The sequence below is a fragment of the Trichoplusia ni genome, chromosome 13 (genome assembly GCF_003590095.1).
Source record: "Trichoplusia ni isolate ovarian cell line Hi5 chromosome 13, tn1, whole genome shotgun sequence".
Classification (NCBI taxonomy): Eukaryota; Metazoa; Arthropoda; class Insecta; order Lepidoptera; family Noctuidae; genus Trichoplusia; species Trichoplusia ni.
In genome coordinates this window covers 10,967,722-10,982,847 of record NC_039490.1, presented here as the reverse complement: position 1 = coordinate 10,982,847, position 15,126 = coordinate 10,967,722, and the positions used below count along the sequence as shown (strand labels likewise).

The 15,126-nt window shown below is 34.9% G+C and overlaps 1 protein-coding gene across 1 annotated transcript in view; it reads right to left on the bottom strand.

Annotated features, from left to right (window-relative positions):
- LOC113499839 overlaps nucleotides 1-14,004 on the bottom strand; it is an 87,302-nt gene extending 73,298 nt beyond the window's left edge. Inside the window, exon 1 of the mRNA XM_026880404.1 lies at nucleotides 13,299-14,004. The gene's annotated coding sequence lies outside the window, so the exon portion shown is untranslated. The remainder of the gene's footprint in view (nucleotides 1-13,298) is intronic.
- Nucleotides 14,005-15,126: the final 1,122 nt, after the last annotated feature.

The window sequence follows — 15,126 nt, the reverse complement described above, 5'->3', positions numbered from 1 at the left end:
TGACTCTGCCCGCTTCATCCCCCAAGGGAATGTGTGTGTTATGGGGATTCTGTCAGCTAAACAGAAAAGCCAAAAGCTAACTTGACTTAGCATAATGTGCCGGAAGAGGATGCGTTTTGCTAAAAGGTTACAGCAAATGGCAATAAAAACTTTAAACAAGACGTGAAGAGGTCTCTCTGTTAGCAACAAAAGATAATTGAGGATATTTGTCAAGAACTAGCGTATGCTAACTTAGTGTACGCCTGACAAGGTTACTTCATGCAGTTTTAGACTTTACAAGTGGTTTAATAAGTGTCTAATTTCGCTGTTTGTATCAGATCAAGAACTAAAAATCTTACACTCGACAGAGATCTCAAAAATGGAATAACTATAGTTTTATATCATCATCACTTTCATAAGAGGCTTTTGCAACCGACTTCATAAAGGAGGTTTTCAATTCGTCTTTGTATATTTTTTAAATTTTTGTTGCAGTACTTCGAGCTGGATAAACAGATTTTATGATTATCAAATTTATTTAAAATGAAATAGCTGTCATTTGGTCCCATAAAAATTCATCAAGTTTGGCTAAATATTTTTTTATTTTAAGAAGGCTACACATTATTGTTCTTAAAAAAAAACTGCCCTCTTCAAGAAATAACTATCCCTATTTTCACGACGAGTTCTACATAAAGCATTCTTCATCATTTCTCGTAAGTAAGAGTCCACAAAGGTTCCCAAACCTCCGCTACTCAGTAGCTACCGTGCGTCGTTCGATTCTCACAAGTGGTCGACACGCGATCTGTTGTGAAAACAGTGAGGTGTTGACACCGCCGCCGCCGGCACTTCCTCGACACACCGAGCATTTTAAAAACTCTATAAACACACGCATTGTACACGAAATTACGTACTCTCCATTTACTTTCTTATGAATAATTTCAGATTCAGACAATCGCGTTTTTGGCAAGTTCTTTTTGCTCGCTTGTTTTTGCTATATTGGTGATGAGCTGTCGTACACATTCCTAACAAACAAGACACCCAGACGCGGAATAAGTAAGAGAGCGAATCCACAACCTACAGACGAGCTACCACTTGGCTATCCGAGCAATCTAGTTCCAATAGTAGACTCGAATAATGAACTAAGAAAATAGTATTCAAACGCCAAGTTTAAACAAATCAAAATTGGTACCTACAGTGAAGTCAGAGGGTAATACGTTGGGGAATTTGAAATACCATCATTAAGTAAATCGGTTTATGTGTAGGAAAATTAAGTAACCTACGTCATCACAGGTACTACGTCCGGTACTTAATGGGCTCAACTTTACAATTCCGATCACAGCCCATTAGGGAATTACGAAGATAGTTGACGCATACAGAGCTGTTAATTATTTAAATAATCTTATTTACACTGGCTTTGTATCAAGTTACATTTGACATACCATTATATGTTTCGAAGGCGTAGGGGGCTAAAATTTATAATACTTTTACAATAGACGTAAGCATCGGTAGAATAGATAGAGACAAAACCTGATTTCCTTTTTCCCGACCATCTCCTATTCTGTCGTCTAGTATTTACAAAAAATTGGGTCCGACCCAAAGGGTCGATAAAGATGAGGATAATAAACCGATAAATAATAAAAATCTGGCGACCAACCTTCAGAACTAAGCAGAACATGTGAAAAAAGAAGAAGAATACATAATACATCGGATTAATTGAATATCATCCTAAACGTTATCTGAACAACTGGTACAAAAACAGGCACCTGTTCACAAGTGTATTAAAGTGTTAACAATCTAATGAAGTTCATCGCCACATAATGTAATTGACACCACATTATAAACAACACAATAGACAAAACCGCGGTTTTTATTAAGTCATATCGTTGATCGAAGATGAAAGTACCGCAACGACCGCACTCGTGATCTTCTTTAAGTGAAACTTGTAATACAATGACACGGCAATTGAATAATTAAACAAAAACTAAAGAATGCTATGATATACCTTAGGGTAACGTGGTGAACAGAGAGTCAAGTGCCATCTTCATACATATCTTGAAAATTGTCTGGACTTTAAAAGAGACTGCGACCCATGAGTTTGTTTCGACATTTCTTCTTAGGGTAGTCAGCTAGGAAATGTCGGCTCCATCGTTCTCAAAAAAGACATGTAAAAGTGATATAATGTCCTATTTGCAGAATAAATAATTTCATTTCATTTCTCTATAAACGTCAGCGTTGGCGCGAAACCTTAGACAGTATGGAAATTACAGTGCCTAAGTATGCAAAGGAAAGGGAACTGACATTTCGTTTCGATAAGTTACGTGACCTTGACCTGTCATCTCTATGCAGAGAGGGGGACGGGGGTTAGGACACAGTTGTTAGTTACGAACTCATTAAAATATTAATTGGTTAACGCATTAGTCTCAGTTATTTAACAAAGATAATCATTAAAATCACTATGGTAACAGGTGGTAGGTCAAAAGCATGTTCTGATAATACATAATTGACTTAGACTTTAGAGAGGACTCGTTTAAACTGTAGTGTTTCTGTCATCATTGTGGTGATCATCAAAAAATGAATCAAAGATTCAAAAACATTTACATTTTTTGCCACCATGACCAGCGAAATTCTACAAGGGGGTAAGGAGAGGGGTGACTCCTGGGACCTACCACGACCTCTTTAAGTAAGACCTTCAACGGTGCGAGTAAGACAGAGTATAACTCAATGCAAAGCATCTCTCTTCTTCAACGCAATCTGTACTACAAACTTTAAGCAGGCCCCTATGATATGTATGAAGGATCGCAATGCATTTCCATACTCCAACACAAAAACACAGATGACGTAGCACGGCGGTTCAGGTCTAGTCAGTAAGAGTCTGACACTACCCATTTCCTCATAGGCAGTGGGTGTATAGGAGGATTACCTTCACTTAACAAAACGTCCCCTATAATATCAGGTAATCATCGGATATCCTTCGAAAGTAGTAGTAAAACTACTCAGCGATAGCTCGAAGTTTCATTAACCTGATACACATATAAAGGAAGTCGCTATCGCAAAATATTGCACTCTCCATCAGGAAGCGTTACACTAAACCAGCGATACGGTAATTGTTATTTAAATAAAAATCAAGTTTACATAACTTAAAATAAGAACGTTATAACTATTTGTTTTTAAGATTATATTAATGCGGCTCGCATGAACTGTAGTTTGTAAATAGTGATTGTTCTAGTTTGCAGTTATTTGGTTATGAGTAGCAGATGTGAGTTGCTAATTGTTACAATTTTGGTTATGTAGCTGAAGATATTTTTTTACAACTTACTCACTACTCTACACGTTTTTTTGCATTCCATAATGTGAACATGGTAGGTAGGTACATGAATCTTCTTAGCCAAAACTGCTAGGGCGTCCATAATTATTTTTAGAGTGACATTCTTGCTTTGTCCATACGTTTGAAGCTATTAAGAAAATTTAAGCGATGGGATCATTCGTTTCATTTTTCACTTTGTCAGAAATTCGAGCCGTTTCAAGTGTCACCTTATGCTGTCCTATTGCTGGATGAGGGTTTAGCTACCTTTCCCCTATCAATTACTGCTATGTGCCACTTTCAGACATTTCTCAAACAAGACAGTGACATCAACTATCCTATCATTGTCACAATAATATTGTCTGTCAAACACCATCTTCACCAGCAGTTAATTCAATTGTTGAACGTAGTTTCAAATCAATACCTAATGCTACTTTTTTAATAAACATGCAACATTAACTATTTCTCGCAGGTGTTATTACGTAGCTAAATTCTCCCGGCAATATGTCAGCGTCACCTTATGTAAACCTCTCGATTGCCACAGATTAACACATAGTTCCCTGATGGACTCACCCGGTTGTTGTGAAAACACGTAATTTGTTTTATATTGTTTTTGTATTTTTATCATAACTTTTGTAAGGATAATTCTTAGTTAAATGATATCATAGTTTACTCACGCGTGTTTATTATGATAGGTCGACTAGCTTCGCGAGATAAAGTCTCGATCTGACCGTGTCGCGTCAGCTCATGATCTAGCGGGGCGATCCCGATAAATCCACGAGAGTAAACCGTTGTATCATTTTTCTAGTATGTATGCATTTTCATAAAAAAGTCAAACTATGAGAAAAGACTCAAAAATTTTAACATACAAGTCCATAATATATAACATCGAAATTGCAGCCTCTTGCAAATAGAGTTGCTCCGTCGAAGCAACTTAATTACAACGTTTTTATATTTAACCAACTTTATTATACTAACGCACCAGTATTTTCGGATTCATATGCGTATTATTATATGCATAATTACCGGTTACAAAAAAAAAGTGAAGGAAAAGTCGTGAGGAAACAACGTTTGAACCTTACGGGTACGCTACGTACGGTACGTTACGCGGGGCGGCTTAAACTCTGACTACAGGTTCTAAATCAACCATAAGAGATGACGAAAAAGGAACTTTACACATATGACTATATATTAAGATTGCTTTTCAGATAGTGTTTTTGAATTTTAACAGATACTGTTCTAATTTTATTGCCGATAGATCCGACGGTAGCTTTTCTTGGAAACTGTAAATACATTTTTATACACTATGGGTTTACAATAAGGACTTCAGTTCTGGAACCTTCGCCAAGGTGACCTGTTCACGAGGTTGCAACATACAGTAATATGTATAATAATATTATGTTATTCAAGTGAACAATGATGGTTCATATAATTGAATCGTTGAGATGAAGACAAGGTTGTTATAATGATGAGAGATTATTGAGAACTTATCAGATACTAGCTTTTCAACCGCGGCTTCGCCCGCGTCGATGTCGGTTATATCGCGTACCCAAGAGAACTCTTCAAAAGTCTGGGATAAAAACTATCCTATGTTCTTTCTCAAGGTCAACTCTATCTCTGTACCAAATTTCATTAAAATCAGTTCAGTGGTTTAGACGTGAACGCGTAACAGACAGACAGACAGACAGATAGATAGACAGAGTTACTTTCACATTTATAATATACGTAGGCATGAGAAAATTTAATCTTGTATGTTATGCTTCAGCTGCTTCCCGCTGCTTTGCCTGCGTGGTTCCTCTGGCAAAGTGACAGAATAGAAAAAAGAAATTTCATCTACAGAAATTTAAGTATTTTTTATCAACGATAACTTTTGTAGAAATATCATTTGGTTAGTGGGATGGACTTAGCGACAAGCTGACATTAATTTGTACCCGACAGACTAATCGAATGTTAAGATATTTTATTAGATTATCCGTCATTGCTGAGTGCAAAATGAAGTGCCGAGTATCGGAACAAACAGTATAGCAACCAAAGTCCATAGAAACTACTTTGATCAACATAAATAAACTACAGATTAACCCATCTATAAATAAAACTAAAACCAGTTTTCTGCTAAGTGATTTAATATTTTAGGAGTCCGTAGTTCACACTTAAGTGCGCTGAACTTTTTTAACCCGAAAAGCATTGTACGATATTAAGAGTACTTTATATTGCTTATCTTGTTTTTATTTTAAACTAGCTGTTTCCTGCGGTTTCACCCGCGTAGTATTTTTTATTTGCCGCATTTTTTCCATATTTTCTTACCGTTTAAACCTTCCCTTAGAGTGGTATGAATATTTCAAGGCTAAAATTAGCCAAATTGGTTTTGCCATTCTCGAGTTTTAGCGAGACTAACGAACAGCAATTCATTTTTATATATAAGAGAAAGAAAAAGAAGAAGAAGATACGCATAAAAAACTGCGAATCATAGATTTGCAAATGAATAGAACGAACCTGTCTGTTTAAAATTTTTCATTGTATTTCTTCGTATTATTGAACGTTTTTGCAATATGTTACATCGATGTTGTGACGTTTAGCAAAACCTGCCTGTTCAGTCTGCGACATAAGAAAACGGAAAACTACTCAGCTATCAGATTCCCGCTGAAGGTTAAAACTACCTTCTGTGGAAACCGCCGTCGCCAGAGTAGTTTTCCAATGTATTACGTTCGATTTTTCTAAGAAACCAAAAGTAAATAGTTGGTTTATTTTAATAATTTATGTACAACAGGCGATTATACTTGTTCACGATTAAGGACTTCGGTTGGGATACCGATAAATAACCGTGAGTAGGAGAAGCCGTTTTTTTTTTATATACAATTGAATATTTTCATTATTTTTTGGGTACTTTAACTATTGGTTGGTTGGTGTTCAAGTAAATATATAGTAACTCACACAAACTCTATGAAATGATATCGCTCAAAGACGTACAGAACCCTCGGCAAGATTTTTAAATACAAAAGAGTCGAGTTACGTCTTCTTGATAAATACAAATAAAATAGGTTTTACCAGCCGAACAGTAAAAAATAACTAATGTATAGTGACGTCATCGTCATAATTAAGGCAACCATAACAATGTTATATTTTTGTTAATTGCTACACAGAGCAAGATAAGCTTTTTATGACATACAATTTTATAGAAACTTTTTTTAGTCTCGTTCTAATCATGTACGATTAATGGAATTATTATAGATAAATTGTATTCAAGGATTTAAAGGGGGATGTGTCTAAAAAGTTTACTCGTAAGTGACGTCACACGAGATCATCACTAATGGTTTTTATTTAAAATAAAATCTATGCATTCGATATATTTTGGAAATCCATTTCGAGGACGAAATAGATTTTAGTGAAATCGCAATTGCTTTTTAAAATAAACATATCTCTTATTTAATTAACTACGTTAAGTTACAATTTGGTAAGCGTGAACGCTGAGAGAATCGCTTTAATTTATGGTGAAGACAATCATTATCACCAGGTCACGTGACTGAATTATCATTTTGACATTTAGTTATTTATTTACCTACTTTACCAACCTAAAACTATCTTAACATAATTGACTATCATCAGCTTTTCAAAGAAATTACACTTCTCAAGATAAGCTGTTATTTAAGATATAAACTCCCAACTTCTAAGTGCACAATCCTACCTTTATTGCATTATAGGAATGTAAGTTAGATTGTTACCTTTTCTCCTGAATGATACATAACTGTTATCATGAAACTTTGTACACATGTTCTTGGAGGTATAAGAAGTAACGATGGAGTTTGTTTCAACAACAAAAAAATACAGAATTTTGCCTTACAGCGGTATAGGTACACGCGGGCGACCTCTAGAAATTTATAAACAAACAAAGAAACAAAATAATTATGTCAAGTAACACAAGTTTGAAGTTATTTATTTACTTAACAATTCAAACACGCGTTTTAATAATATTTACAGTTCATGCATTTCGTCATCGTTTTTGGGACATGTTTCGTAACATGTTTGCCGATATAAATGCAGAGTGCATGCTTTGGACACGTGTTAATAAATATGTGTGCCATAAATAAATAAACGTGATTCCGAATATTATAATCATTTTTGCACTATTTCGTGATCATTTGAAGAAAACTATTATCAATGCTAATGATTTTTACTTCTTTTTTTTTAATAAATAAATGCGGACAACATCACATACATTGTTCTGAACCCAAAGTAAGTTGTTAAAGCACTTGTGTTATGAAATTCAGATACAACGAAGGTACCACGAACTCCCAGACCCGAGACAATGTAGTAATTTGATTTTTTCTTTGATCCTACCAGGGATCGAACCCGGGACATCAGAGCTACGAGCGAGCGACACCTTGAAACCGGTGCATACGCCACTCGAACACGGAGGTCGAACTTTTATGGACATATAGCCAGCTGTTTTATTTTTGTGTATAGCTACATAGCATATTACGCAACAAATATTCTACACAATATTTTTCCCAAATGTTTTCCTATATAAAATTACACAAATGCTAGAAATGTAAAAGTATGTGAGTGTGTTTGCACGCTCAAACAACTGGACCGATTTCGATGATATTTGGTATAGAGGTAGCTGACACCTTGGATTAACACATAAGGTGATAGACACAGAAGATACTTTTACCGGATTACGTTCAAAGAGGGTAATGGGCGAAGCGACCAACAGCTCGTCAGTAAAATAACAAGCGAAAGATATGAAATTACAAATACTTCTTGTGTAACAATTTATAATATAAACTAGCTGACCCAGCAAACGTTGTTTTGACGATTTTTTTTTCTAGTTGTATGTATTTTTAATGCCAATTATAAAAAAATAAAAACAATTATTTCGTCCATAGAATAAAATATATTTTTTTAGTGTGAGCAACCCTTATCACTTAGGGGTATGAAAAATAGATGTTGTTCTATTCTCAGACCTATCCAATATGTATACAAAATTTCATAACAAACGGTCAAACCGTTTCGGAGGAGTACGGTAACTAACATCGTGACACGGGATTTTTATATATTAGATAAGTAGTAACTTAGATGACGTATAAATAATATTTATATTTTCTGTCAGTTTACTAAGTAAAGGTTTTTGAACAATGGTATGCGAAACCTCCACGACTATTGAAACCTACTCCGAGATAAGTACAATCATTAATAACTTCTAATTAAAATGCTGTTCCCACATTACGTTATATCATCTGAACTGTTGGATACACTTTGTATTTAAATATTTTTATACAAGGTTTGAAATTGAAGTGTTTAAGACAATCAACAGTTTTCTCTATTATATTTTCATAAACTTCGCCGCTGAACAGATCAAAAGAAATCATTTCAACCCACTTCAAAATGAAGGAGGTTCTCAATTCGTCAGTTTTATGTTATTTTTGATGGCCAAGACAAGGCAAAAGAAGCGTCGGTCGTCCGGGAGCAAGATGGGTCGATGACATAATGAAGGTCTGGGGTCGAGTCTGGATGAGGCTGGCACAGGACCGTAGAAATTGGCACGAGAAAGGGGAGGCCTATGCCCAGCAGTGGGAGGATAAAGGCTGATGATGGATGATGATGATGATGCTATTTTTATAGAATGAATTTCGGACTGGATGAACTGATGTTGTTGATTATTTTTTCATTTAACTTGGAAAAGCTAACATTTGGACCCATAAAGTTTTATCAAGTTTGGCTCAGCAGTTTTGTTATAGAAGTTGGTTGTATATTTTTGTTGATAAAACAATATTATTTAAACTCTCTAGAGTTCGAATTAAATGTTTCAAAATAGACTATTTATTTGCACTGCTATACATAATATAAACGCACTATCCACAGACATAACCTACTTATAATGATAAACCGGTCTTAAAGTGTGCAGAGGAAGTCATCAAGAATTCAAAGTCCAAAGATTATAAATGAATGCGCTTCGAATTAGACTGGCATTTATTAAACGACATTTTGTTACAACGACGGATTTGTGACTAGATGCAATTTTATAACTATACAAATAACACGTGACTAAGTTCTAATTCTTGCATGATTTCATAATACATGCAGAAGTCAGAGTCGCAGAGTCAGTTATGTAACGTTGTAAAAGTGCTTGAGATACGGCCTATTTGAAACAAAAACTTTTTGATTTTGATTTCATATAGCGATTCTGTGCATAAAAATATGTAACTTTTTAAAGAAATGTTCCTGAAACCAAAAGTGGTTAACGTCACGACACTGACGGTTTCGTAAAAAAATGGTTAGATTAAATCATAACCGTCGCTTAACTTCGATATTAATTTTCATTATTTATCTAGCTATATGTTCATAAGACTTAGTTTGGTAAATGTGAAAGACAGACAGACAGCCGAGATATTAAATGACATTTCAAATTATAGGACCTTTTTTAATTTCCGTTTTTTTTTTAAGAAACTTCATTGTCAAACAAAGGAAACTAATTTTAAACACGATTGAGCTCAACTAAAACATAGAGTAATACAATTTGAATGAAATATGAGTTTTAAATAATACTATTGATTCGGTATTATATTATTACTAGCTGTTGCCCGCGACTTCGTCCGCGCGGTAGAAGATATATGTTAGGAATTTTTGAACGGAAGCAGTCGATGTTGGATATTTTTCCCCGTTTTTGCTACATTTTCCATTGTATCTTCGCCTTCCTATTAGTCGTAGCGTGATGGTATATAGCCTATAACCTTCCTCGGTGAATGGTCTATTCAACACAAAATTATATATAATAATTTTTCAATTTGGACCAGTAGTTCCTGAGATTAGCGCGTTCAAACAAACTCTTTAGCGTTATATATTAGTAAATAGATTTGTTTGATACATATACATAGAAGGCAATAGTAGACGTATAACAAATAAAAACAGCAAAAAATAAGCGATGCTTGTAAATCAGACACATGTGACGTTTTTTTACGTATTGTAAATATGTATAAAACCAATTTGATAGCAGCTTAGTACGTTAGATTAAAAAAATAATTGTAATCTTGTGAAGCACCTTGATCTTTAGCCAAAGTTAGAATTGAATCTTTAAAAAATAACAAAAAAGACATTTATTGCTACTAAAATTAAAACATCACAAAAAAATAAACAATAGTGGAACTTAAATAAAGGTAGAGCTAAAAATAAGTAACCGGTATTAGGGTTCGATCCCCGCGTAGGACAATCATTTGAGCTACATTTGAGTATCTTGCGCATGTGAATTAGGTAAATGTTTTTTTCGGAATCTCCGCGTCACAACTATTAAATTCCTTAGAGAGGAAATCAATTAGAAAGGTAACCATTTTTCGTAAAACACATATTTGCTGCAAGCGATTCAAACATCATTCTCTGTATCAAATATCTAAAACAGTTTGTCTAAAATTTCAAGAATGTTTTACCAATCTTTATATAATCCGGTGCTAATGAATCTAGGTGAGCGATCAAACCACATTGAATACCAAAATAAGACGATAGTTTCAATCTTGAAGGCTTTAACTAAATCCATATTTAATTTCAACAATCTTACTCTTGACATTTGTATTACGAAATATCGTTTGCTCTTTTTTGTTTTAGTTTTTCGCGGTCATTGTTTACCTAACTACCAGTTCACGTTGAACAGCTACTGAGTTTGTTATAATAACACTTTTGTTTTCTTATCGAATAATAGTTTTGAGTCTTTATTTTGTGAATGGGTTGTGGAAGTGAGATCAACAGTCGCTTGTTAAAGAAAGGAGTTTGGTTGTAGTAGGTGAAAATATAAGCCGACTTTAACAGCCTACAGCCTTGGGAAAATTAAAGGCAGAGAAAGAATATTTCACTCTAAATAGGTCTAAACCTCTAGTTTTCAATTCGTCTGTATTTTTTTGCTTTTTGCCACCGTACCTCGAAATAAATGAACGTAAAAATTTACGTGATTTACGTAAGTTGTGAAATAGCCTAACTTGAAGGTTTTGATTTTTAAATAATATTATTATTTTACGTCCTTTACTTGATGTACCTAATTGTTTCAACAAGACTGTTTTCCATAAAAGGAAGTACAAATTGCAAGGTTTATGGTCAGTTGATTTTGCAACTATATTATCTGCAATAGAAACAGTTTTTTATCGAGTCCATCTAGGTCTAACTTATTGGAAGTTGCGAAAGAATCGTTTAAGCTCTATTATGGTAATAATAAATCTATAAATATACCAGTTTTTTTCAAGAGGACAAGAAGATTTGCATTTTATTCCGAAAGCAGGCAAACTGCATTTATTCTGTATACGTATTGGCGAGATTTTACAAGAATTTACCCAGACCGAGGATATTACGTTACTAAGGTTCACTATAGGCAATACTACCATGACAGAGTTCGAGCCTCCAATTAGAGCGTTGCTACTTATTAAAGCAAACGGCAAAAGATATTGTAGGTTTGGATATAACTTTATTATATAAAAGATACATTCAATTATTACTAGGTTGGCTGGAATGGACTAGCTTGAATTTGGGAGAATGAAACAGGGAATGAAAGAAAAGAGAGGAACTATGGGTGTAGGTCTGTGTTTTGCCCTATTACACACATACACTCACTCATTTCTAAGGATCTATATCAAGAAGTATTTTCTTCTTTAACACCTGAATGACCAGCCTAAGTTTCAAGACTTTGTGTAAATATTTACTCCTTGCCTATTGAACGTTGTAGCACTTGTAGTGGTTGTACAATATAAGCCAGTGCATTGCGCAATCACAAATGTCAAATCAGTGATAATTGAAAATTGGATGAATTTAGCCTATAACCAATTGGTACACTGAATAGCTTTGCTGGTAGAGTTGAAGATTTAAATCTAGGCAAATGAGAGTTGACAATTGTTTTTCAATAATGCAGTGATGTTTATCTTGTAAACAACTCGCAAAAATAAATTTGCAATAGATATTTGATTAAGGGCAACCGTGACCATGTCTTTGATAGCACATTATTTCTATATCACAAACCTTTTTGGTTATTAAATAGCGTATCTGAGACTGTCACAAATAAAGTGGCTTTCCATCAGTAAAATAATTTTAGGATCACTTCAGTAGTTCTTGAGATAACTCCAACAAATTATCTCAACATAGGCGAGCAAAGACGAAGAATCTATAAGAATACAATTTTTAATCGTACCACTTTAATAATAGTGTTAACTCAACTACATTTCACTATAGAGGTATGGTAACGAAGTATGAGGACGATCCCTCAAGGGACACCAATAGCCCGGTATTATCATATTCCAAGATCGACCCCTCATCAGCAAACCTGTATCAGACGAAATCTATTTCGCGGAATGGGGCAATACTTTAGATCGCCTTGACTTGTTGCACCAAGGTATTGCATCCAGTGTTTCCGTAAGATCTAATGTTTGGCCTGTAACGACATTCAGTTAATCACCCAACTCCTGCGTCAAGGGAAGTGTGCTTGAGTGACATTATTACACGTTTCAGATCGTGTGTAATTGCAGTTCTTGTTTCTTTGGTTCGTGATTTTGTGACGGACTGGTTTTAATTGGTCGGTTTTTAGTATCTGCATGTGTGGTATTGAATGAAAGTGTAAATTGCGGCAAGATTGTAGGTTTTTTTTTCTTTGGTTTTTTATACCCTGTAGGATATTTATGGGATTTGTAGGGACCTGTTGCATTTTTAGCCTAAGTTAATAGACTCCAATAAAGTTATCCATGCTTATGTTGACAAGTCGGACAACAATAGCTCCGTTTCCTTTACAGAAACACAAGTGCTTAAGTAATGGTATGTGAGGTGTATTTCGAAGTTATCGTGTGAAAACAATTAACTAGCAGCAAGTGCAATTAAACTTGGTAGCGAATAGGAAACATTAACTTCTCAAGACGTCGTCATTAAAGTTATGGAATCACGATCTTATTTCAAGGCAAACAACAGAATTATAATTTTCCGATTGTTATCTTGCAAAATAATTGCACTATTTTCTCCAAACTACCCTGCAAGAAAAGGAAAAAAAATATCTGTGGGTACTCACACACAATCCAGATTGTTTAAAAAACTTCTTTTTATCACTTCACAAAACAGCACTGGTTATGTAAATAAAGTGAGTTCAATTAAGTAACAGAACACTCGCGTATTTGTGATTGCTGGCTGGCGTGTGGCGAGCGTGCGTCTCGCGCGGCGTCTGACTGGCGACTGAGAGTGACAGCGGAGTCTCGCGGCGAGGGATGCGCCGGCGCAGCCCGAAGGCCCCGACTTAATTGATAAAGGTTAAGCATACGTCAGTGTGAACTGTTTGTTTTTACTTTTTAATACATCCGTCAGCTGTAGAGTGAACCAAAGTACCTACAAGTCCTAAGTATAGTGGCGACTGATTGTTTTGTAATCGTTTTTATCGAGTCGCTAATCAGTTTGGTCAGAATACAAAGTTTTAACTTTTAGGTCTCTAAGTACTCTATAAGTACCGAAAACTAAAATATGAACATTGAAGATTTATGATACCCAAAATAACCAATTAAAAATATTACAAAAAGAGGTCTAAAGGGACATGAACTCAAAGGCACCTTTAAGAGGGATATCACTTTAAGGTCATATTTTCTGTCTCAGGTTACCTTTGATAATTAATTTTAGTTAAATGGAGGATGATAATAGTTTTTCTATATGTATAATCTGCTGTATACGGAAATAGAAATGGACTTTAGATCGAGTTTACTAAATTTGTGGGCGGTAAACGTTTTTTGTAGAGGCTTCAGGTAAATAATAATTTCGTCAAGAGGTATAAATTAATAAAGTAAAGATTTTTATTGGCCCATGTCGGATATTTTAATTATTTAATCATACCATCGACTTATGGTCCCTATCTCCTAGCTGTAAGAAACATCTTGCTTTAAATTAAGTTAGGCATGCAGCTAGCATATGACAATATTCGCTCTTAGAAATAAAAATCTATTTGTTTTTTTTTTCTTAAAAATGATGCTTCTTGAATTGATCTTTCTGTAGCAGGGGTTTCACAAACACTTAGGTCCCAGCCTCAGGACAAACATTTTAGAATCACGCAAATGTTTGTCCTACGCGGAAACGAAACCGCGACACGTCGTGCTCAGTGGCTTTGGCGTGGTGACCTCAACCACTCGGCTACCCGTGCAATATTCTAAAAAAGGGCATTCATTTCTACATAAAAACTATTAATAATAGGTTCGCCATTTACAAACAAATAAGAGCCATATTTGTATGTACATAAACACGACCATGAACCTCTCTCAGAATTCATTAAACTCGTCGACTATTGAGACATGCGCTTTGAGGTCACGTGACCTTTTAGTGTAGTGAAGAGGAGACGCCATACAAACTCAAAGTTCATGCATCAGCAAGCAGTGAATGTTGGTTACATAAGAATATCTTAGCTGCTGGTGTTAACTTGTTAAGTAATTCCGCGCATGGAATCGAACCGGATGACCATGGGCTGCAAACGGCTGTCGCTAGTTTTGGTTAGCAGAAGATCAATAAGAGTATTGGGCAAAGCTAGTAGTTACACACTTCTTTACATAATGAACACTAATACTTAATTCATCTACATTTAAGATTTAAAGATAATGACAGTTTTTCTGCGATACGGAGCTGTAGTGAGTTTGATTCTTGATATAACAAATGTTTGTGAAGCTCGTCGTAATACAAGATGTAACACTTTTTAGTATTTCTTTTATAAAGGATAAAAATGCGATTGAGGGTTAGTAATCTATTTGTAAATGTAAAATACTACAGACTGAGACTTAGAGTTAGGTGTTTGGCGTTATGTCTAAGTTAGGATAACTTAGACAAACGCCTGTTGCCTTTCGAATAGCAATATTTTATAATTACAAATA